The sequence below is a fragment of the Callithrix jacchus genome, chromosome 9 (assembly GCF_049354715.1).
Source record: "Callithrix jacchus isolate 240 chromosome 9, calJac240_pri, whole genome shotgun sequence".
NCBI classification, from domain to species: Eukaryota; Metazoa; Chordata; class Mammalia; order Primates; family Cebidae; genus Callithrix; species Callithrix jacchus.
In genome coordinates this window covers 73,017,440-73,042,219 of record NC_133510.1, presented here as the reverse complement: position 1 = coordinate 73,042,219, position 24,780 = coordinate 73,017,440, and the positions used below count along the sequence as shown (strand labels likewise).

Below are 24,780 nucleotides of genomic sequence, written 5' to 3'. Positions count from 1 at the left end.
AATGACAGTCTAGGCTCTGATTCTGTATCAGGGAGCTAAGCGGATCTTCTGGAAATGAAAAGGAACAATGTATGCATAAGTGCAGCAGATGTACCACCAGCGAGAAAATAGAGGTCAGATTTACAAGGTGCAGCATCTATGAGAAATCACCTTTCCTATATTGAAAAGAAAAAGCAAAAATACAACAAAAGAGAATTTTACACTAGTATTGCTTGACGCAAAGCACATTGATGCCTGGAAGGATACATTCATTTTTGACTTTTCATTCACTCAGCAAACTTTTAGTAGGTGCCTGCAACCTACTAGACACTGTTCCAGAATCTATGCAGTTCTACTCACATAAAGAGAATCCTCATAAAGTTAGGACTATTGTTACTACCTTGAATTGAGCTTAAAAGAGGGCCTCATCAAGGGAATGGGATAACTGACTGGATTAGACAGTGGTCACCTTCCACAGGTCACACACTGGCAAGTGCTAATGCTACTTCAACAGCAAACCTCTGGATCTAGAAGACAGAGCAATTAATTGGACAAACCAGGAATTAAAATCACAAAAAAACCTATACATCTGTAATAGTAAATAACACTCACATACCCTGGCAACATCAAGGTAGTATAAGAATTATGTAAATGGACGTGACAGGAAAACATGGTCGGTTCTTTTAGTCTACTCCAGGAAATATTTATTCCTACCCTACACCCAATTTTAAACCTCCTTAGCAACTAATATTTCACCATCCTCTCCTGCTCCCAGGAAAACTAAATACATAATTGATCTATTTATTAAATTAGGTGACAAAAAAGTTTTCCTTGACATTCAGCTCTATTGGATGTATTTTCATTTAATTACATCATATGTTGTGTCTTGGTAAACACTTCATTTCCTGTCTGGGTGGACATCCTGTCTGTGCACCTGTGCAGTACACTTCAATCATCAAGGCTTCAAAGTGCTTTCGAGCTATCAAATCTTGGGAGAGTCCCATCTAGCATCTTAATAATTACTTTTCCAAGTTCTTTATAATTAACTCCTTTAATCTCATCTCATTAAGTCAATTTTGTATTATCATTTTGTTGTTCTCTGGAAAGCAGCCAATTGTTCAGCTCTTGAATCAGAATTTTCAAAGACTCACCTCTCTTATCTGGGCTTGCACATATTTTTCCTAAGTAATTCTCCATCCCTTAAAGCTGAGTCCCTGTGTTTCATTACTCACCCCACTCCTTCCAGTTGAATATGTTCATTTTCCCAATCAAATTTAATTTTTATCTACTATTCATATTATCTTTTATACCCATGAGGATAATCTCATAGTCCTTTCAGTATCCAAATTATCAAAGAGATGACCATAATTTCCCTTTTTTTATTTTTTTGAGACATCATCTTGCTCTGTCGCCCAGTCTGGAGCACAGTGGTGCAATCTTGGCTCACTGCAAACTCCGTCTCCCAGGTTCAAGTGATTCTCCTGCCTCAGCTTCCTGAGTAGCTGAGATTAAAGATACCCACCCACCATGCCTGGCTAAATTTTGTGTTTTTAGGAGAGACGGGGTTTCACCATGTTGGCCTCAGGTGATCAGCCCACCCTGGCCTCCCAAAGTGCTGGGATTATAAGCGTGAGCTACTGCGCCCATCCAATTTCACTTTTAAATACTAAAAGGGACACAGCATGCAGACATTTTGAAACCAGTTTTATCTGGAAAGGTCTTTGATTAATTTTGTAATTACCTCTCAGAAGAAAGCCCAAAACGACATGTGAAAATAATATTAAACCATTTAGCAGATGTCCAGCAATACAAAAATAGACCTCACATGCTACCTTTCACATGCTGATTCTCTTGCCTTCATGTACAAGGGTCCAGTTTTTTATGTTAAATATTTTCCTTACCTTTGGCAATAAAATTATTGGTCGTATACTAAATTCTCATTCACTTAATTTTCTGGGAATGCTTTGAGGTTGGAATCCTGAAATCATAAAGCTACCAGATCTGCACAACAGCAGTGGTAGTATCTGAACCCTAACTCTGGGACACTCTACAATTTTAGTTTACAAACATGAGCCAGACCAAACCTGACCTAGAGAAAATCAATAGGTAATAAAGCTGCTTGCTTGTGATAGCAGTTCAAGGGCTTCCTGTGTTCCATTTCTTTGAGGAAATGAAAGCATTATAACTGATTAGCCAAGAAAGAGTAGAAATAAGGAAGAGCTGATCTTCCTCAAGTTGCAGTGAGCAAGCCCTCAAGCCTACCTCATTCCTGAAGAGTTGAAGGAGAAAATGCCCTATTAATTTTCTGCCCTGCTATTTTTAACCTGCAATTTAAAATCACAACAGGTATTCAAAGAATGTTCCAAATCAAAGGAAAAATCTATAAACCATGACTGCAGAAAGCAAGTGAAATAATACAGAGAGAAAATATTTGTAAAAGAGAATCTAACCAGACATCATCAGGAAGATAAAATGGCACCTCTTCTGTGTGGACTGGGTGTGCTTGGACAATTTTGTCATACGTTTCTATTATTGTTGCCCTTTTGAGGATTCACTCTGACTACGTTGGCCAGATGATTTATCTGATTAAACAATTGAATCAGTTATTTTGCTTTTTGAATTGACCAGATGTTTAACTAAATGTACTGGGTTTGGCATTTTAGACACACTGCCTTAGATTCTTGTGGTGCATGATGACTTTGAAAATGTTTGGCCATTTTAGTTAAAATGCAGGATAACATTTGATGCAGCCATGATAACAGGAAAAATCTGTTCTGTTCTAAAAATGTTTCTAGCAATAGAAGTATTTCTGGCTAAGAGAATACTCTTGACTTGTAGGGAGGCTCCCTTGGAATAAATGTATGCAACACAAATAAGGCATTTTATTTTTTAAAGATTATCTATATAGATGCACTTATTAAATAAAGAAATTGTTGGTGAATACTCCAAAAATAGAGGCTTAAGTAATGGAAATAAGAGATTAACAGGTTTACCAAAGATTATTTTTATAACCTGTATGCCAATTCACATGATCTTATATAAGACACCAAAATAAGTTATTCAAAACTGTGAATAATGTCAGACAAATGCAATGTGTCCCTTCTAGAACAGTCATAAGGATTGGTATAGCTGTTTTAAGAAATACTATCCTCACGCTAAGAACAAACTTTCAGTTATGTTGAGGTATTCTAATAGCTGTTTGCATAGATAAGAACTCGATCAAGAAAGGAGCACATGCAACTGAGGGTTTCGAGTTTGTGGCGGAGTTGGACAGCATTCCATCTGTAGGTTAGGAGGAAAGTCTGCGCCAGCCTTCGTGGAATGTCCGAACCTGCCACACTGACGGGAGGTCTCACCAGTGCTCTACTGGAAGAGTATTTCTGGTTTTCCACGCAGGACTATTGTGCTTATAAATTCTTCAAGAACAAGAACCAAGTCTTTAATCTTGTCTCTACTCCTAGCCTGTGGAAGTCAGTTCACAGCTCTTAGATATTCTACACGCACTTTTTGAAATTGCTCCGGTCTGATACTTTGGATGTTAGGTAGTCAGTGCCCAATAATACTGTGGTCCATGGACATTAATCTAGCTGTTCCTTCATTTGTGTGAAGCATAAAGAATGTAAGTAAATACAGAAACTGAACTTATGATGTTCTATAATAGAGCACTTTTATGTTTTGGATACCATTTATTTTTTCTCTAAAAATCGTTAAGATGGCAGATGATTCTATTTTTTTATACGATAGCATCCACCTACAATATTGTGTTTCCAACTAACTCTATTTGAACAAAAAACTTCCTTAGTCTTTCCATTTAAATTATGTAGTTGCTCAATATATTTTTATATTTGTAACTGGTCAAAAAAATCTATATAGCATCTTGCATTCATTTTCACTAGTATAGAAATAAAACTGTAGTTTGTTGAAGGAGAGTGTTCTGTCTTCTATTCACCTGCTCCTCACTTATCAATTTTTGTCATCTGTCTGTTCAGGAGAAAGGCCAAAAGTGATTGCTTTTAAACAAGAAAAATCTTCCAGGACATTATCATGAAGAACATAGTTGTCTTAACCTTTAATCCTTTAAGTACCAAGTTGGTTATCTACAGTATTGCGTACACATAATAGACTCTCCAGCTGACCGTCTCCAACTAAATGCCTCTTTTCAGCTCTTTACTTCATTAATAACCGAAATGTCATCTGTTACCAACCGTGTTGGTGTACTCTCAGAGGCACTGCCCTGGCTGGATTGCCACTGAGCCCTTCAGAGACACCTCACACATTTGAGGACAGTGTGACATTTGGTAAAGGGCTGCAGTGCCTATTTCCAGTGTTATAACTTTGCCCTTTTGCTTCTTTCATATTTTAGTGGAAAGATTAGTGTCCTTCACAACTCCAATATTTCATTTTTCTATAACCTGCTCACAGAAACCTTTCACTGTCTTTTTTTTTTTTTTTTTTTTTTTTAAGACAGAGTTTCACTCCTGTTGCCCAGGCTGAAGTTCGATGGTGTGACCTCAGTTCACTGAAACCTCCGCCTCCCGGGTTCAAGCAATTCTCCTGCCTCAGCCTCCCTAGTAGCTGGGATTATAGGCATGTGCCACTACGCCCAGCTAATTTTGTATTTTTGGCAAAGACGGGGTTTCTCCATGTTGGTCAGGCTGTCTCGAACTCCTGACCTCAGGTGATACACCAGCCTCAGCCTCCCAAAATACTGGGATTATAGGCGTAACCCACCACGCCCAGCCAGAAACCATTGTGCCCAGCCAGAAACCATTGTTTTTTAAAAAGTTCTGTAGCAGATTTACAAATAAAATAATTAAATCAAAGCAACCCTTCCTTTTAAAATAGTTTCTGAATTCAAAGTGGGTTAACAAAATAAGTTGACCTATGAAGCTAGATTTTCTTTTTCCAAAGTAGCTATGTGTTTGACAGAATTTATTCTTAAAGAAAAAGAGAGCATTGCAATTTGAACTAATCATTTGGTAATTTTGCTGATGTATCTTCCATAACCATAAAATGCTAGAGCTGCAAGGACCAACTTGGGATCAAGAATGTAGGAAACCAAGACACAAGTTTAAAAGCAATCAGCAAATAAAATTTCTAAATATAAAGATAAATAAAGGTGATACAGCAAAATAAGATAATGCTGGAATCAAACCTGGTTTTCCTATTACTCAGGAGGAGGACCTGTCCATATATACATACAGACAAATAAAAATGCTGCTCATTGCCAGCAAAGTGGTTCACACGTAATCCCAGTGCTTTGGGAGGCTGAAGATGGAGGATCGCTGGAGGTCAGGAGTTTAAGAAAGCTGCTCAGAAGCCAATGGACACAATAGCTATTTCCAATACTAAGGCAGAACTGTCAGTGGAACCTTCAACGTTTTGCATGGTTAATCCTCTTTTTTTGGTATTCGTATGTCTGGAAACATGCATATATTAAACAAATCTCAGACTGTATTTAAGAGTCTGTTCCTGAGCAAAAGTCATCACAATCTTAAATCTGAAATAATATCACATATATAAGGAAAAGCAGGATTTTCTAACAATACTATCAGAAAACATTATTGAAACTAATTATATCAAACCCTCTAAAATCCAGAAGAGTTTCTACAGCTAGATTTTCAGAGAACTGGCAAGAATTTTGATGCTGCTGATAAAAGGAGCATTATTAATAGAAGAGTAAAAATTAGCTGGTAGAATTTAAGCCTGTCATAAGAGAAAAGCACACTGGGATGGTTCTGTATAGAAGTTAACAAACACTTACCTCCCCACCGAAAGAGGCAACAAACCCCAAAGGCCATGCTCACTAAAATGTCTCCCGATCCAGTACCTTTCAAGAAAAAGTTTACTATTGTAATAAAGGATTATTGATATGAATGAAGCTTTTTTCTAAAACTCATTGTGACAATAACTTCTCCTTTGACCAAAACTTTAGTTAGATTCCTCCGTGTCCTCTGCTTGACTAGGGCCATCCTTGGGCTTCCCTCTCTGTCCTTACAGACTCCAGTTTAAAGTCAGGTTAGTGAAAATCCCCCAGCCTAGGTACATTACCCACCCTTGATATCTTACCACCCTGGCCTGCCTTCAGCAGGAATTCCCTTTACCCTTGATGTTTCCTCTTCCTCTTAGTAAGATTTCATCCACTGACCTCCCATCCCACTCCTGCCTTAAACAGAAAGGTTAATTTTCCTTTTTTATTTAATCCCCACTTGTCCTGGCTGAAGCTGAAATCTAATTTCTCTCCCCCACTGCAAAACCCCATTGCAGATGTCCTTATACTTATTACTTATGGTCCCTCTTAAAGCCTGCCTGTCTTTAATAAGTGTCAATTGTTGTTCCTCAACAATTTTAATAATGCAACAACCTTTGTGTAAATTATCTTAAATAAAATTGCTTTCCGCTTTGGCCCCTGGAAGAAACTTGGCATCTATTTCAGTCTTTTCTTTTTTTTTGAGACAGTCTTGCTCTGTTGCCAGGCTGGAGTGCAATGGCGCAATCTCGGCTCGCTGCAACCTCCGCCTCCTGGGTTCAAGCGATTCTTCCGTCCCAGCCTCCTGAGTAGCTGGGACCACAGGTGCATGCCACCACGCCCGGCTAATTTTTTGGTATTTTTAGTAAAGACAGGGTTTCACCATGTTGACCAGGATGGTCTCGATCTCTTGACCTCGTGATCCACCCGCCTCGGCCTCCCAAAGTGCTGGGATTACAGGTATGAGCCACTGTGCCTGGCCTATTTCAGTCTTAAGAAAGAGTTGGCAATGAAATATGTTTCCTATCTCTATTATCCTGCTGCAAATCATTGGTAGCCAAGAAGTTTCTATATCGTAGGGCTTGCCAAAGAGTTCAACAACAAGAGAAAAAACCACAAAAGCTGACAATACAACCACAGAAACAAAGTGCAATAAGAGGGGAGAAGTTCAGAAACCAGGGAATATTTCTAAGTCTACACTTTAATCGGATAATATCATTTGTAAGACATATAGATTTAAAAAGTTTAAGACTTTTTTTTCCCAAAGAACTTTCTAATGACCACTAACTTAGTCAACATACAAGTTGACATTTCTCCCTATCTCAGAACAGAGAGTAGGGGGAGGAAAACAACTGTCTACCCGCAAAGAATAACACATCAACAATAAACAAAGGCAAGCCAGGAGAGAAGGAGAAATAACATGAATGTTCCTACCTCATTGTTCAGGCTTTGGTGGAGAACAGGAGCAGCCAACTGGGGAATAAAATTTAAGGTGAGAATCAGGTCTGAAAGAGCTATTAGGAGTCTTAGACCTCCTGTAATAGCAGAGGATTTTCAAATTCAACCCAAGAGGAAGACATTCCAAGACCTGTTTAAGAGGGGACCTCTAGGATGGTCATTAAAAGCTGTAACATTTGGAGCAGGGGTCCCCAACCCCTGGACCATGGATTGGTACTGGTCCGTGGCCTGTTAGGAACCAGGCTGCACAGCAGGAGGTGAGCAGTGGGTGAGAGAGCAGGACTGCCTGAGCTCCGCCTCCTGTCAAATAAGCAGTGGCATTAGATTCTCACAGGAATGCAAACCCTGTTGTGAACTGCAGAGGTGAGGGATCTAGGTTGAGCACTCTTAGGAGAATCTAGTGCCTGATGATCTGAGGTGTAACAGTTTCATTCCAAAACCATCCCGCTCCTTCTACCACCCCTCAAGTCCATGGAAAATTTTTCTTCCACAAAACTGGTCCCTGGTGCCAAAAATGGTTTGGGACCACTGATTTAGACAGAACTTTTTACTTTTAAAAGGCACCCAAGGTACTAGGAAATAATCTGTACGACAAACTCCTGTGACACGAGCTTACCTAGATAACAAACCTGAACCAAAAATAAGTTTAAAAATAATAAATAAAAGGCACCTGAGGCTATCTTGTTGAGTGCCTTCAACTGCCATACCATATAGATAATAAATATCCTCACTTTACAGATAAAGAGGTAGAAGCACAGAAAAGTCCAGAGCGTGGCCCAAAAGTTAGCAGAATAGGAACAACAACTAATGCATATTATGCACTAATTGTGTGCCAAGTGTTCTACAAGTCTCACCTAATTCAATTCTTCATACAACTCTTGCTATTACACCTATTTAGAGACAAAGAATTTGAAGCTTAAAAAGACAAATTAATTTTCCCAAGACCATTCAGTATTAAAGCTCACCTTCCAATATGAATCCTTCTGATTACAAAATGTGACCTCTTCACCTCTATGCTCATGTATCTCAAAGTTTGGTCCCCAGACCAGCAGCATCAGCATCACTTGGGATATTGTTAGAAATGCGTATTCTTAGTCAGCATTCTCCAGTCCTATTGAATAGGAAAATCTGGGGATGGGGACCAGCAGTCTGTTTTATTAACAAGTCTTCCAGGTGATTCTGATGCACTGTATTCAGTATTGAGTTTGGGTAAACTCCCTGCTCTGTAGATGCTCTCAAATTTAACTCTTTGAACATTCCCTGTTTGACAAAGAGGAATAGTAATATGTAATATTTTTGACCTAGCACATAATAAGCACTTAATAATCATTAGCAACTAGTATTACTACATGTCAGGTTCTACTCTGAACTGCTTTACCTGCACTATCTCATTTAATTCTTTTAAAACTAAAAAAGCTGGAGATTATTTCACTGTAGGAGCAAAGAGAACTTCTCTCTGTCCTCTAATGATTTGCTGAAAGTCAACTGACAAAAGGCAAATTAATAGGAGAAAATGCATACAAATTTATTAACATGCTTGAGGGAAAATCAGAGTGATTGCTAAACAACCCAATATGGTATAGAAGCTTCTATGCCATTTTTCTTAGAAGAGAGAGAAGATAGGGAACGTAGATACATCTTTTGAGGTGCAGTAAATCATTAGGGAGAATGAATGGACCTGGGAAGTTGAAATAGACATTACAGAAAGGTCAGGGGCAGAGCTGCACAGAAAGAAAGTCTTTTTCTTTTTTTTTAGAGACAAAGTCTCACTCTGTCACCCAGGCTGGAGTGCAGTGCTACAATCTCAGTTTACTGTAACCTCCGCCTCCGAAGTTCAAGCGATTCTCCTGCAAGTAGCTGGGATTACAGGCGCCTGCCACCACACCTGACTGTTTTGTATCTTTAGTAGGGATGGGTTTTCACCATGTTGGCCAGGCTGGTCTTGAACTTCTGATTTCCGGTGATCTACCTGCCTTGGCCTCCCACAGTAGTAGGGTTACAGGCGTGAGCCACTGTACCCAGGCAAAAGATTGTCTTATTATGCAGATGAAGTCCCTCAGTTAATCTTTTGGAGCAGCACTTGAAAGAAGAGATTAAAAGTCTGTCTGGGCTTGGTGATGACTCCTATTCTCTTTCCTTCAGTGGTTGATCTCTGGAGAGATTCTTAGGGAGAGGGTTTAAGACCACTGAATTTCTTTCGGAAAGCTTTCTTGATCAGATAAGGAAATTCCAGAGAGTCCCTCCCTGAGCTTGGGGTTGTAGAGAAAGGGGAGGAACGCAGACCTTGATTCTGAAGCAGCTTCTAAGAAATCTCAGCTTGTCAAAGCACTAGCCTTTGGGATATCATTTTCTGAGCCAACATAACCTTATAAATGAAGAAATGGAGGCATACAGAAAGTAAGTAAGTCTGCCCTAGGATAGTCAACCTAAAGAAAAAACTGAGACAAAATTAACATTAAGTATAGAGTTTATTTGGGTCAAGTTTGAAGACTGAAACCCAGAAGCATGGACTCAAGTTGCCCTAGATATATGCTCCAACTTTACAGCAGTTACAAGTGGGCTGTTAAGGGAAAGAACAGGATACAGGAGTGACATAGCCAAGGAAAAAGAAAAAAAGAAATAAGAGGAGGCAATTCCTTGGTTGTTTACCAAGAACTGACATTAAAATAACATAAGCTATTGATTTGCTATACATTATTCTTTGTATCAAAAATCCCAGGAACATTAAGATAGTGGGTGAAGCAGCTAGTCAGAAAACCACAAGGAAGAAAAGAACTAACAAAATGCCTTTGAGCAACTGCCCCTAGGCACGGACTGGGTACTCGACTGAAGTCTCATACTCATGTCTCTCTGGGCTTGATACATTTTGCAGAGCTCACATAGTTCAGACTGATCTGAGCTATTTTTTATTTTTATTTCCCCCTTTTGATTAAAATTTTTCTCTCCAAAAGCATTGAAGATTAACGCTTTAGATGTAAGTCTGACAAACTTTACTAGGAAGGTTCATTTCCAGGTAATCTCATTCCACATCAGAGAGAAAAAGGAGCACTATGACTTCTCAACTTCATGAGGTCTCAAGGTGAAAATGAGTGGCAACTCAAAGGTACATAGCAATGGGATCTTCACCAGGCCATCTGCTTACAAAGGAGCTGCAGCATGTTGGATCAGTTCTAACATCTTGCTATCATGATGCAAATAAGGACAGTTATTAATAAAACAACTTGAAATCCAAATCTAAAAAGTGTTTTTATTACTGAAGGTAACCACATAAATATTTCATCTATTTCCTGTCCTGATCTGAAGAGCAAGGTATTGAAGACCTCCAGTAATGAAGATGTCCCCTCAAGTGGGGCTGCTGGATATGGTTCATCCCAATGTGGTAGGACGGAGTTATTTATTTTATGGCTTTTTCCAATAAACAAAATCTTCAGATTGGAGACCATAATATTTGATGTTGTTATCACCTAATTGGGTTCTTGCCTGCTGCACGGAAAAAAAGCCAAAACACTGAGCTAGCAGGTGTTGCAGCAGAGAAAGAGTTTAATTATTATAAGGCAACTTTAGTGAGGCAGATACTCAAGGAGTTGCTTCTCAAGTCAACCTCCTCAATAATTCAAAAGCTGGGATTTTTAAGGATGGTTTGGCAGGCAGAGGGTGCTAGGGAATGGGTGCTACTGAGTAGTCAGAGTTGAAATCATAGAGTATCAAAACTATCTTTATGCACTGAGTCAGTTCTTGGGTTGAGGTAATGGGTCACTTGTCTGGCTGATATCAGCTGGTTCACTTGGATGCAAAGTCTGAAAAACTATCTCAGAGGCCAGTCTTAGGTTTCATAAAAGTGCTTGTGTATGCAGTTACTATAGAGAAGGAAGCTAGAGAACAATATCAGGTTATTGTTTAACTATGCCTATAGCTTAGCAGAAAGGTTTGCAGGAAGTGAGATCCCCAATGGCCAAAGCTTCTTGGCCCCTTGACCACTGCAACTTCTAGAAGCCATCAAGAAGACCTATAAGACCTAAAGATAATTGTTCTTTAAGAGAAAAACAAGTTCATTAATCTTGTGGGCAGTATGTCTGGTGAAGCAAGAATAGGAAGATAATTAGTAGTAACTGTAATTTATTAAAATGACTAAGTACAAGGAATCAGACATGGAGGAAGAAAAGGTCAAAGAAAGGAAAATAAGTATAACAAACATCTAATGATTTACCTATGCCTCTTAACAAAATCCAGGCCACTACCATAATTCTAATCTTTCACCTTTTATTAATTTTATGATGGCAGTTTCTATGTCTTCATCCTCTTGGAGCTTTCTGTCAAAATAACCCATAATTAATTTAGAATTCTTAGAGACCCTTATAAGGCCTTGGTGATAATGAAGAATACCATAGGAGAACGGGTTCACAGACTCCTTCAGCCATGTGCTTGGGGCATCTGTTACCATTTCAAAGGGAGAAAGCTGATGTTTTCCAAATGGGGTAGAATATAAGTTAAGCAAATAAAGAATCCTTAAGCCTCAATAGTCTAAACGCTGCTATAGGCCTTACAGATTGATGCTTTATTATTCCATTTCCTCCTTCCACCAGTCTGGAAGACTGACAGTAGTATGCACAATGGAAATGCTGACTTAGCCAAGCTCAATCAGTTTTAACCACACAAGACAAGATATCTGTAAGCCTTTTATAAACTCCTATAATTTTTCCCATTCTTTTTATTTACCAATTTTCTATATTCATTCAGTTTAATCTATTATTTTTAAAAATCTCTTCAACTTAACCTTTAAAAACTTCTGGACAAAATATTTCCTTTAACAAAAACCACTGTCTCATGCCTTCTTTACAACATTCTTTATCACAAATGTATCCTACTTCTCCTTATACACTCTGTATACAGAATCATTTGTCTTATATCCAGGAGTTTAATTAACTGCAGTTTTAACTCTTAGTAGCCTTAATTTCTAGTGAAAAACCTAGGCATAATTTTGAACTGTTTTATATCAGTATTTGTAGATAAAAATCACTTTATAATTTTTAGAAAATGTTTCATTTGTTTAACAGATCTAAATAGATTTAGCTTTCCTACACTATATAAAAATACAGTGCTAAGCTATTTAAACTTAAACTTATATTTAACAATTAATAGTCTAGTGTTTCAACTTATCTAGAAATGACTCAGACATTTTATGATTATTTGTTACTAAGATTAGCTTACTGAAAATATTTTTGAAATGATAAATAGTTCATTTATAGGTTTTTATCCCATTTACGTTCATTTAATGTATTCATTAGCAATCATGCTTGAATTGTCTATTAAACAAAGGTAGCCATCATCTCCAGTTATTTTCTTGTTAATAATCTGTACAACTTGCAAATGCTAGGCAGTAACCACTTAAGCAAAAACCCTAAGGTTAAATACGTGGGTTTTTGTTGATCAGAAGACAAAACTGTTTTTATTAAATAAACAACATTAAACTACTCTTATTTGCCAAAGATTTACCCAAGTAATGTGAACCAAAAGGCATCTGAGTTAGTTTCTATTTTCCTGATAAATTATTTGATGTAAGTGGTTCTTTCTTCCTCTTCTTTTCTTCTCCCTCTCCCCCTCTCCCTCTCCTTCTTCTCCTTCCTCCTCCTCCTCCTTTTTCTTCTTTTTGAGACAAGGCCTCACTCTGTCACCCAGGCTAAATGCAGTGGTGCCAACACAGCTTACTGCTACCTTGACCTCCCTGGCTCCAGTGATCCTCCCACCTCAGCTTCCCATGTAGCTGGGACCACAGGCATGGACCTCCATGCCAGGCTAGTTTCTTTTTATTTTTTGTAGAGATGGGGTCCCACTTTGTTGCCCAAGCTGGTCCTGAACTCCTGGTCTCAAGCAACTTTCCCACCTTGTTCTCCTAAAGTGGTGAGATTACAGGCATGAGTCACTGTGCCCAGCCAACAGTACTACTTTGTCTTTATGCAATTAATTAGAGCTCTTTTATATATTTTGGCAATTAAGTATCACATACATATAAGACACATAAACACGTGGATATATAGACATAGAGATAGAAGCAGATCATCTAGCTTTTTTTTTAAGATAGTGTTGCTCTGTCACCCAAGCTGTAGTGCAGAGGTATGATCTCAGCTCACTGCAACCTCCAAGTCCTTGCTCTTGGTTGAAGCAATTCTCATGCCTCAGCTTCCTGAGTAGCTGGTATTACAGGTATTCACCACCATGCCCAGCTAATTGTTTTATTTTTAGTAGAGGTGGGGTTTCACCATGTTGACCAGTCTGGTCTCAAACTTCTGACCTGAAGTCATCTGCCCACCTGAGCCTCCCAAAGTGCCAGTATTACAGGTGTGAGCCACTGTGCCTGACCCATATAGCTTTTATAAGATTCTTCATTTGCCAGTTTTCAAATAGTTTTTCTCTTGTCTTTAGACTATCAATCTCTTGGTTACTTGTTCCATTGCCCTAAACAATTGTTAGCTAGGCAGCTGTAAATGTGCACCTCCCAGGATGCCACTCTTAAGTGACAGGCAGAAAATTTACATCTCAAAGGCACAAACTTAGATCGAAATACCATTTTTTGCTGAGATAAAGGTCAGAGGTAAAAGCTCAAGTTAAGACAACAATGCCAGGAAAAGTATCTCAAACAAAAGTAAGGTATTTAATGTAAACCTTAAGCCACTGTCTTTCCCATTAAAAACCATTAAATAGAGGATCGGGGCCAAGATGGCTGACTATAAGCAGCAGCCACTGGAGGCTCAAGAACCATAACAACATATGAATCCTGCACCAGCACCCAAGTTCTAAGTTCTCTTATCAAAACTGACTAGGTGGCTGGCACGATCCATGGAGAGGAAGGAAGAGCAGTGTAGTGCTGCAGCCCACCTGAGAGACACATGGGGCAGGGGAGATCCCACCCACCAGCCAAGGGAGGCCGTAAGTGTGCTACCCTGCCAGGGAAACCATGCTTTTTCCACAAAACTGTGCAACCCACTGTCAGAAAATCTCATTTGTGAACCCATGCCACCAAGGCCTAGGGTCCCAACCCCAGAGACCCGCAGATTCTCAACAACCTCTCAGCTAGAATCTGCTTAAGCCTGCTGAGTTCCCAGGGGGAGGGGTGACCAGCACCACAGCAGCAGCTACCTGCTGTCTAAGCCAATTGAGCTCCTTGGGGAAGGATCAACAGCCAGCACTGGGACTGATAACTGCCTAACACGCTAAGCTCCCTTGGCAGGGGAAGGACAGCAGCCATCTCTATACCTCTAGGCCATGCTTTTTCCCTGCTGGAGCCAGGGAGACTGGATGGCTTGGTCCCAAGAGGTTTTCCTGAAGACCAATACACCAGCTGTGGCAGACTGTGGCCAGAGGCTGACCCATCATTCCTCACTGGATGGGACCTCCCTGCAGGAACTCCAACAACTCCATCCAGAGGCTCAGGGACAGAACCAAGAAAGAGAGGTGGCCACAGCCTCTGCGGGCCAGCAGACTTAGTTCTGAGGCATCCAGGCAGCCCAGATGAGTGGGTTTGCCCTCAACAAAGCATACCTTGTCCACCAAGGGACACAGTGTTTCATTAAACACGTCCTGTTCCCCATGCCACTCAGCTGGGTGAGACCCTCCAGCAGGGGTTGTCAGATACCCTATAAAGGAGTGATCCTACTGCCATCAGGTTGGCATGCCTGAAGGTCAGAGATTCCAGAAGGAGGAGGTACCCGCCTGTGCTGTTCTCTAGCCTTCTTGAGTGACATTTCCAGGCACAGGAGTGAACCAGATGAATAGAACCTGAAGTGAACCCCAAGCAAATCACAGCAACCCAACAGAAGAGGAACCTGACCATTGAAAGAAAAACAAACAGAAAGCAACAACAATAGCATCAAAAACAAACAAAAAGACCCAGAAAACACCGTGCAAAGGTCAGCAACCTCCAAGACTGAAACTAGACAAACTCATGAGGATGAGAAAGAATCAATGAAAAAACGCTGGAAACCCAAAAGGCCAGAGTGCATGTTCTCCTCCAAATGATCGCAACACCTCTCCAGCAAGGGCACAGAACCGGATGGGGGATGAGATGGATGAATTGACAGAAGTAGACTTCAGAAGATGGGTAATGAAAAACTGCTGAGCTAAAGGAACATATTCTAATCCAAAGCAAAGTAGCTAAAAATATTGATAAAAGGTAAGGAGCTGCAAACTAGAATAACCAATTAAGAGAGAAAAAGAAACAACCTGATGGAGCTGAAAAACACAGCACATGAACTTCATAAAGCATAAAGTCTCAATAGCCACATTGACCAAGCGGAAGAAAGAACGTCAGGGTTTGAAAACCACCTTGCTGAGGCCAGGTGCAGTGGCTAACGCCTGTAATCCCAGCACTTTGGAAGGCCAAGGCTGGCAGATTGAGGCCATCCTGACCAACATGGTGAAACCCCACCTCTACTAAAAATACAAAAAAAAAATTAGGTGGGCAAGGTGGTGCATGCCTGTAGTCCCAGCTAGGCTGAGGCAGGAGAATTGCTTGAACCCAGGAGGTGGAGATTGCGGTGAGCTGAGATCACGCCACTGCACTATAGCCTGGGCAACAGTGCAAGACTCCATTTTAAAAAAGAAAGAAAGAAAGAAAGCCACTTTGTTGAAACAAGGCATGCAGACAAGATTAGAGTAAAAAGAATGAAAAGGAATAGACAAAGCCTCCAAGAAATATGGGACTATGTAAAAAGACTGAACCTACAACTGATTGGAGTATCTAAAGGAGATGGGCAGAATGGAAACAGTGGAAAACACACATCTGGATATGAGGAGAACTTCCCCAGCCTAGCAAGATAGGTCAACATGCAAATTGAGGAAACATAGAGAACACCACTAAAATGCTCCATGAGAAGATCAACCCTAAGACACATAATTATCAGATTCTCCAAGGTTGAAATGAATGAAAAAATGTTAAGGGCAGCCAGAGAGAAAGGTCAGGTCACCTACAAAGGAAAGCCCATCAGACTAACAGTGGACCTCACAGTAGAACCATACAAGCCAGAAGATATTGGACCCAATATTTCAACATTCTTTTTTTTTTTCGTTTGAGATGGAGTCTTGCTCTGTCACCAGGCTGGAGTGCAGTGGCACAATCTCAGCTCATTGCAACCTCCACCACCCAGGTTCAGGCAGTTCTCCTGCCTCAGCCTCCCGAGTAGCTGGGACTACAGGAATGCGCCCGCAGCCCAACTAATTTTGGTATTTTTTAGTAGAGACGGGGTTTTACCATGTTGGCCAGGATGGTCTCGATCTCTTGACTTCATGATCCACCCACATCAGCCTCCCAAAGTGCTGGGATTACAGGTGTGAGCCACTATTTCAACACTCTTAAAGAAAAGAATTTTCAACCTAGAATTTCATATCTAGCCAAACTAAGCTTCATAAGCAAAGGAGAAATAAAATTCTTTTGAGACAAGCAAATGCTGAGGACATACCTTGCAAGAGCTCCTGAAAGAAGACCTAAATATGGAAAGAAAAAACTGGTACCAGCCACTGCAAAAGCATACCAAAATATAAAAACCAATAATGTTATGAAGAAATTACATCAACTGGTATACAAAATAACCAGATGGCATCATGATGACAGGATCAAATTTACACATAACATATTAACCTTAAATGGAAATGGGCTAAATGCCTCAATTAAAAGACACAGACTGGCAAAATTGGATAAAAAATTAAGACCCATCAGTGTCCTGTATTCAGGAGACCAATCATGTACAAAGACACACAAGGGCTCTAAATAAAGGGATGTAGGAAAATTTACCAAGCAAATGGAGAGCAAAAAAGAGCAGGGTTTGCAGCCCTAGTCCCTGATGAAACAGACTTTAAATGCACAGAGATCTCAAAAGACAAAGAAGGACAATACATAATGGTAAAGGGATCAATTCAACAAAAAGAGCTAACTCACCTAAATATATGTGCACCTAAATACAGGAGGACTCAGATTCATAAAACAAGTTCTTAGAGACCTTCAAAGAGACTTAGAGTCCACACAATAATAGTGGGAGACTTTAACCCCACAGTAAATATTGGAGAGATCAATGAGACAGAATTAACAAGGATATTCAGGATTTGAACTCAATTCTGGATCAACTGGATCCAATAGACATCTACAGAACTCTTCACCCCGAATCAACAGAATATACATTCTTCTCATGTCACTTGGCACTTACTCTAAAATCAGCCACATAATTGGAAGCAAAACATTCCTCAGCAAATGCAAAGAACTGAAATAGTAACAGTCTTTCAAACCAGAGTGCAATCAAATTAGAACTCAGGTCTAAGAAACTCACTCAAAAACACATGATTACATGGAAACTGAATAACCTGTTCCTGAACGATTTCTGGGTCAATAATGAAATTAAGGCAGAAATCATGAAGTTCTTTGAAACCAAGGAGAACAAAGAGGTAACATACCAAAATCTCTGGGACACAGGTAAAGCAGTGTCAAGAGGAAAATTCATAACACTAAAAGACCACATTAGTAAGCTCTCAAATCAACACCCTGACATCACAGTTAAAAGAGCTAGAGAAGCAAGGGCAAACAAATCCAAAAGCTAGCAGAAGACAGGAAATAATTAAGATCAGAGAAACCCTGAAAGAGATAGAGACACAAAAAAAACTCTCCAAAAAGAATCAATGAATCCAGGAGTTGGTTCTTTAAAAAAATTAACAAAATGGACTGATAGCTGGACTAATAAAGAGAGAATAATCAAATAGACACAGTAAAAAATGATAAAGGGGATATCACCACTGACCCACTAAAATGCAAACTACCATCAGAGAATACTATAAACACCTCTATGCTAATAAACTTGAAAATCTAGAATAAATGGATAAATTCCTGGACACATACACACTCCCAAAATTAAACCAAGGAAGAAGTCAAATCCTTGAATAGACTAATAACAAGTTTTGAAATTGAGACAGTAATAAATACCCTACCAACCAAACAAAAAAAATGGATTTACACCTGAATTCTGCTGCTAGAGGCACAAAGAGGAGCTGGTACCATTCCTTCTGAAACTGTTCCAAACAACAGAGAAGGAGGGACTCCTCCCTAACTCATTTTATGAAACCAGTATCATCCTAATACTCAAACCTGGCATGCGTGTACACACACACACACACACACACACACACACACACACACACTCTTCAGGCCAATATTCCTGAAGAGCATCATTGTGAAAAGCCTCAATAAAATACTGGAAAACTAAATCCTGTACGACATCAAAAAACGTATCCACCACAATCAAGATGCCTTCATCCCTGAGATGCAAGGCTGGTTCAACATACGCAAATCAATAAACATAATCCATCATATAAACAGAACCAAAGAAAAAAACAACTTGATTATCTCAATAGCTACAGAAGAGTCCTTTGATAAAATTCAACATTCCTTCATGTTAAAAAGTTTCAATAAACCAAGTACTGGTGGAACATACCTCAAAATAATAAGAGCTATTTATGAAAAATCCACAGCCAATACTATATTGAATGGGGAAAAACTGGAAACACCTGCTTTGAAACTGGTACAAGACAAAGATGTCCTCTCTCACCATTCCCATTCAACGTAGTGTTGGAAGTTCTGGCCAGGGCAATCGGGCAAGAGAAAGAAAGAAAAGTATTCAAATAGGAAGAGAGGAAGTCAAATTGTCTGTTTGCAGATGACATGATTCTATATTTAGATAACCCCATCATCTCAGCCCAAAAACTCCTTAAGCTGATAAGCAACTTCAGCAAAATCTCAGGATACAAATCAATGTGCAAAAATCACAAGAATTTCATTACACCAACAACAAAAGAGCCAAGAGTCAAATTATAAATCAACTCCCATTCACAATTGCAACAAAGAGAATAAAATACCTAGAAATACAATTTACAAGGGACATGAAGAACCTCTTCAAGGAGAACTACAAACCACTGCTCAAGGAAATAAGAGAGGACACAAACAAACTTAAAAGCATTTCATGCTCATAAATAGAAGAATTGATATTGTGAAAATGGTCATACTGCCCAAAGTAATTTCCAGATTCAATGCTATTCCCATCAAACTACCATTGGCATTCTTCATAGATTTAGAAAAAACTGCTTTAAATTTCATATGGAATCAAAGAAGACCCTGTATAGCCAAGACAATTCTAAGTGAAAAGAACAAAGCTGGAGACATCATGCTACCTAACCTCAAAGTATACTATAAGGCTACAGTGACCAAAACAGCCTGGTACTGGTGCCAAAACAGACATATAGACCAATGGAACAGAACAGAGACCTCAGAAATAACCTCACACATCTACAACCTTCTGATCTTTGACAAGCCTGGCAAAAACAACCAATGGGGAAAGCATCTCCTATTCAACAAATGATGCTAGGAAAACTGACTAGCCTTTTGCAGAAATAAAACTAGACCGCTTTCTTACACCCTATACAAAAATTGACTCAAGATGAATTAAAAACTTAAATGTAAAATGCAAAACCATAAAAACCCTGAAAGAAAACCTAGGCGATAACATTGAGGACACAGGCTGGCCAAAGATTTCAAGATGAAAATGCCCAAAGCAATTGCAACAAAAGCCAGAATTGAGAAATGGGATCTAATTAACCTAAAGAGCTTCTGCACAGCAAAAGAAACTAGCATCAGAGTGCACAGACAATCTACAGAATAGAAGAACATTTTGCAATCTACCCATCTGACAAAGGTCTAATATCCAGAATTTACAAGGAACTTAAACAAATTTACAAGGAAAAAAAACAAGCAACCCCATCAAAAAGTGGGCAAAGGATATGGACCAGAAGACATTTATGTGGCCAATGAATATATGAAAAATGCTCCTTAACACTGATCATTAGAGAAATGCACATCAAAACTGCAATGAGATATGTTCTCACATCAGTAAGAATGGTGATTATTAAAAAGTCAGCAGATAACAGATGCTGGTAAGGCTGTGGAGAAATGGAAACACTTTTACAGTGTTGGTGGGAATGTAATTAGTTCAACCATTGTGGAAGACAATATGGTGATTCTTCAGGGATCTAGAATCAGAAATACCATTTGACCCAGCCATCCCATTACTGAGTATATACCCAAAGGAATATAATTCATTCTACTATAAAGACACATGCACATGTATATTTATTGCAGCACTATTTACAATGGAAACAATCCAAATACCCATCAGTGATAGACAGGGTGCAGAAAATGCAGTACATATACAGCATGGAATAGTATGCAGCCATTAAAAAAGTGAAATCATGTCCTTTGCAGGGACATCGATGAAGATGGAAGCCATCATCATTAGCAAACTAACACAGGAACAGGAAACCAAACACAATATTTTCTAATAGGTGGGAGCTGAACAATGAGAACATGAACACAGGGATGGGAAAAACACACACCAGGTCCTGTTGAGGGATGGAGGCAAGGGAAGGGGACTTAGAGGACAGGTCAATAGGTTCAGCAAACCACCACGGCACACATATACCTATGTAACAAAACTGCACGTTCTGCACATGTATTCCAGACCTTAAAGTAAAACATGCAGACAAACAACAAAAGCACTAAATATTTCCAGTGATTTAGGTTCCGAAAGCAACATGACCTTACAAATAAACATTTCCTTTATAGATGTAAATTTATTTTACAAAGAGCTTCAAATTAGCCAGCTAAATTTCATAAAGTATTTTTTAAAAAACAAGAAAATGTAATTTTTTTTTTTTTACTTTATAATTTCAACTTTTCTTTTAGATTCAGGAAGTACATGTGCAGGTTTGTTACATGGTGTATGGCTTAAGGTTGAGTTTTAGGGTACAGATGATCCAGTCTCTCAGGTAGTGAGCGCAGTACCAGAAGTTAGTTTTTCAACCCTTGACTCCCCTCTCTTTCTTCCCCATCTGATAATCCCCAATGTCTGGTTTGTTGTTGTTTGATACAGGGTCTACAGAACATGATTTTCTTCTGTTTTATGGCTGCCATTAGTATTCCATGGTGCATACATACATTTCCCTTATTCAATCCAGTGTTGATGGGCACCTAGATTGATTCCACATCTTTGCTGTTGAGAACTCTGCTATGATAAACATGAGTGCACGTGTTTTTTGGTGAAATTGTCAGGTGTTGAAACCAGAGCAACTCCATATTGAATAGTAGCTGGGTTAAATGAGGCTGAAACCTACTGACCTACATTTCAAGACAATTAGGCATTCTAAGTCACAGAATGAGATAGGAGATCAGCACAAGATACAGGTCATAAAGACTTTGCTGATAAACAGGTTGCAGTAAAGAAGTTGGCCAAAACCCACCAAAACCAAGGTGGTGACAAGAGTGATCTCTGGTCATCCTCACTGCTACAGTCCCACCAGCACCATGACAGGTTATAATAAATGCCATGACAATGTCAGGAAGTTACACCATATGGTCTAACAAGGGGAGGCATGAATAATTCACCCCTTGTTTAGTATATAGTCAAGAACTAAAAGTAAATATGGGCAACTAGCACCCCTCAGAGTTGCTCTGCCTAATGATGTAGGCTTTCCTAATAATGGTTGTCCTCTGATTTTTTAATAAACATATTTCCAGCCATGCCCAGTGGTTCATGCCTATAATCCCAGAACTTTGTGAGGTCAAGGTGGGCAGATCACAAGATCGGAAGTTCAAGACCAGCCTGGCCAACAAAGTGAAATGCCTTCTCTACAAAAAAAAGTTCAAAAATGTTAATTAGAATACACCAAATAGGAACAGCTCTGTTGCACAGCTCCTAGTGAGATGGATGCAGAAGATGGGTGATTTCCACATTTCCAACTGACATACGTGGTTCATCTCATTTGGACTGGTTGCATAGTGGGTGCAGCCCAACAAGGGCGAGTTGAAGCAGGGTAGGGCATCACTCATGCATGAAGTGCAAGGAGCCAAGGAAATCCCCCTCCTAGCCAAGGGAAGCCATTAGGACTCTCCTATGCACTCCAGCCCAGACACTGCCCTTTTCCCATGGTCTTCACAACCCATAGACCAGAAGATTCCCTCCAGTACCTACACAGCCACCAGGGCCCTGAGTTTCCAGTGCAAAACTGGATGGCCATTTGGGCAGAAACTGAGCTAGCCACAGCAGTTTTCTTATATACCCCAGTGGTAACTGAAACGCCAGCGAGACAGAATCCTTCACTCCCCTGGAAAGGTGGCTGAAGACAGGGAGCCAAGCACCCACCCCCACAGAGACCAGCAAACTAAGATCCACTGGCTTGAAATTCTCACAGCCAGCACAGCAGTCTGAGCTGATCTGGGACATTTGAGCTTTGTTGGGGAAAGGGTGTCCACCATTGCTGAGACTCCGTAGGCAATTTCAACCCCACAGTGTAAGCAAAGCTGCCAGGAAGTTCAAACTGGGTGGAGCCCAACACAGCTCAGCAGCTACAAGCAGAATTTCTCACTAGATGTCCTCACTGGGCAGGGAATCTCTGAAAAAAGGCAGCAGCCCATCAGGGACTTATAAATAAAGCCCCAACTTCCTGGGACATAGCACCTGGGAAAAGCAGTAGTAATGGGTACAGCTTCAGTAGCCCGAAACATGCCTGCCTGGCAGCTCTGAAGAGAGAAGTGGAATTCTCGACACAGCATTTGAGCTCTGATAAGAGACAGACTGCCTCCTTAAGTGGCTCTCTGACCCCCTTGTATCCTGACTTGGAGACACTTCCCAGTAGGGGCAACAGATACCTCATAGAGGAGAGCTCCAGCTGGGATCTGGTGGGTACCCCTCTGAGATGAAGCTACCAGAAGAAGGAACAGGCAGCAATCTTTGCTGTTCTGTAGCCTTCATGGGTGATTCCCAGGTAAGCAGGGTCTGGAGTGAAACTCGAGCAAACTCCACCAGACCTGCAGCAGAGGGGCCTGTTAGAAGGAAGACTAACAAACAGAAAGAAATAGTTTCAGCATCAACAAAAAGGACATCCACTCAGATACCCCATCCAAAGGTTGCTGACCTCAAAGACCAAAGGTAGATAAATCCACGAAGATGGGAGAAACCAGTGCAAAAAAGGCTGGAAATTTCAAAAACCAGAATGCCTCTTCTCCTCCAAAGGATCACAACTCCTCACCAAGGGAACAAAACTGGACGGAGAATGAGTTTGACGGAGAATGAGTTTAACGAATTGACAGAAGTAGGCTTCAGAAGGTGAATAATAACAAACTCCTTCAAGCTGAAGAAGTATGTTCTAACCAAATGCAAGAAAGATAAGAAGCTTAAAAAAAGTTAGACGAAATGCTAACTAGAATAACCAGTTTAGAGAAGAACATAAATGACCTGATGCAGCTGAAAAACACAGCACAAGAATGTCGTGAAGTATACACAAGTATGAATAGCCAAATCAATCAAGGGGAAGAAAGGATATCAGAGATTGAAGATCAACTCAATGAAATAAAGTGGGAAGACAAGATTAGAGAAAAAAGACTGAAAAGAAATGGACAGGCCAGGTGCGGTGGCTCAAGCCTGTAATCCCAGCACTTTGGGAGGCCGAGGCGGGTGGATCACGAGGTCAATAGATCGAGACCATCCTGGTCAACATGGTGAAACCCCGTCTCTACTAAAGATACAAAAAATTAGCTGGGCACGGTGGCGCGTGCCTGTAATCCCAGCTACTCAGGAGGCTGAGGCAGGAGAATTGCCTGAACCCAGGAGGTGGAGGTTGCGGTGAGCCGAGATCGCGCCATTGCACTCCAGCCTGGGTAACAAGAGCGAAACTCCGTCTCAAAAAAAAAAAAAAAAAAAAAAAGAAATGGACAAAGCCTCCAAGAAATATGGGATTATATGAAAAGATCAATCTGTGTTTGATCAGTGTACCTGAAAGTGAAGGGTAAAATGAAACCAAGTTGGAAACACTGCAGGATAATATCCAGGCCAATATTCAAATTCAGGAAATACAGAGAACACCACAGAGATACTCCTTGAAAAGACCAACCCCAAGACAATAATCATCAGGTTCAAAAAAAACAAATGAACACAAAAATGCTAAGGGCAGTCAGAGAGAAAGGTTGGGTTACTCATAAGACGAAACCCATCAGACTAACAGCAGATCTCTCAGCAGACACCCTACAACCCAGAAGAGAGTAGAGGCCAATATTAAACATCTAGCTAGCATCATTATGGCAGGATCAAATTCACACATAACAATATTAATCTTAAATGTAAATGGGCTAAATGCCCCAATTAAAAGACATACACTTGTAAATTGGATAGAGTCAAGACCCATCAGTGTGCTGTATTCAGGAGATCCATCTCACGTGAAAAGACATACATAGGCTCAAAATAAAGGGATGGAGGAAGATTTACCAAGCAAATGGAGAGCAAAAAAAAGCAGGAGTTGCAATTCTCATCTCTGATAAAATAGACTTTAAAGCAACAAAGATCAAAAGAGACAAAGAAAGACATTATGTAATGGTAAAAGGATCGATGCAACAAGAAGAGCTAATGATCCTAAATACATATGCACCCAATACAGGAGTACCCAGATACATAAGGCAAGTTCTTAATGACTTACAAAGAGACTTAGACTCCCACACAATAATAGTGGCAGACTTTAAC

At 40.0% G+C, this 24,780-nt stretch overlaps 1 long non-coding RNA gene across 1 annotated transcript in view; it reads right to left on the bottom strand.

The window, feature by feature from the left end:
• The window catches only part of LOC118144263 (uncharacterized), a 49,710-nt gene that overhangs the window by 14,191 nt on the left and 10,739 nt on the right, over nucleotides 1-24,780 (bottom strand). The window contains exon 2 of the long non-coding RNA XR_013521930.1: nucleotides 5,744-5,809. This is a non-coding gene — a long non-coding RNA (uncharacterized LOC118144263). The remainder of the gene's footprint in view (nucleotides 1-5,743; nucleotides 5,810-24,780) is intronic.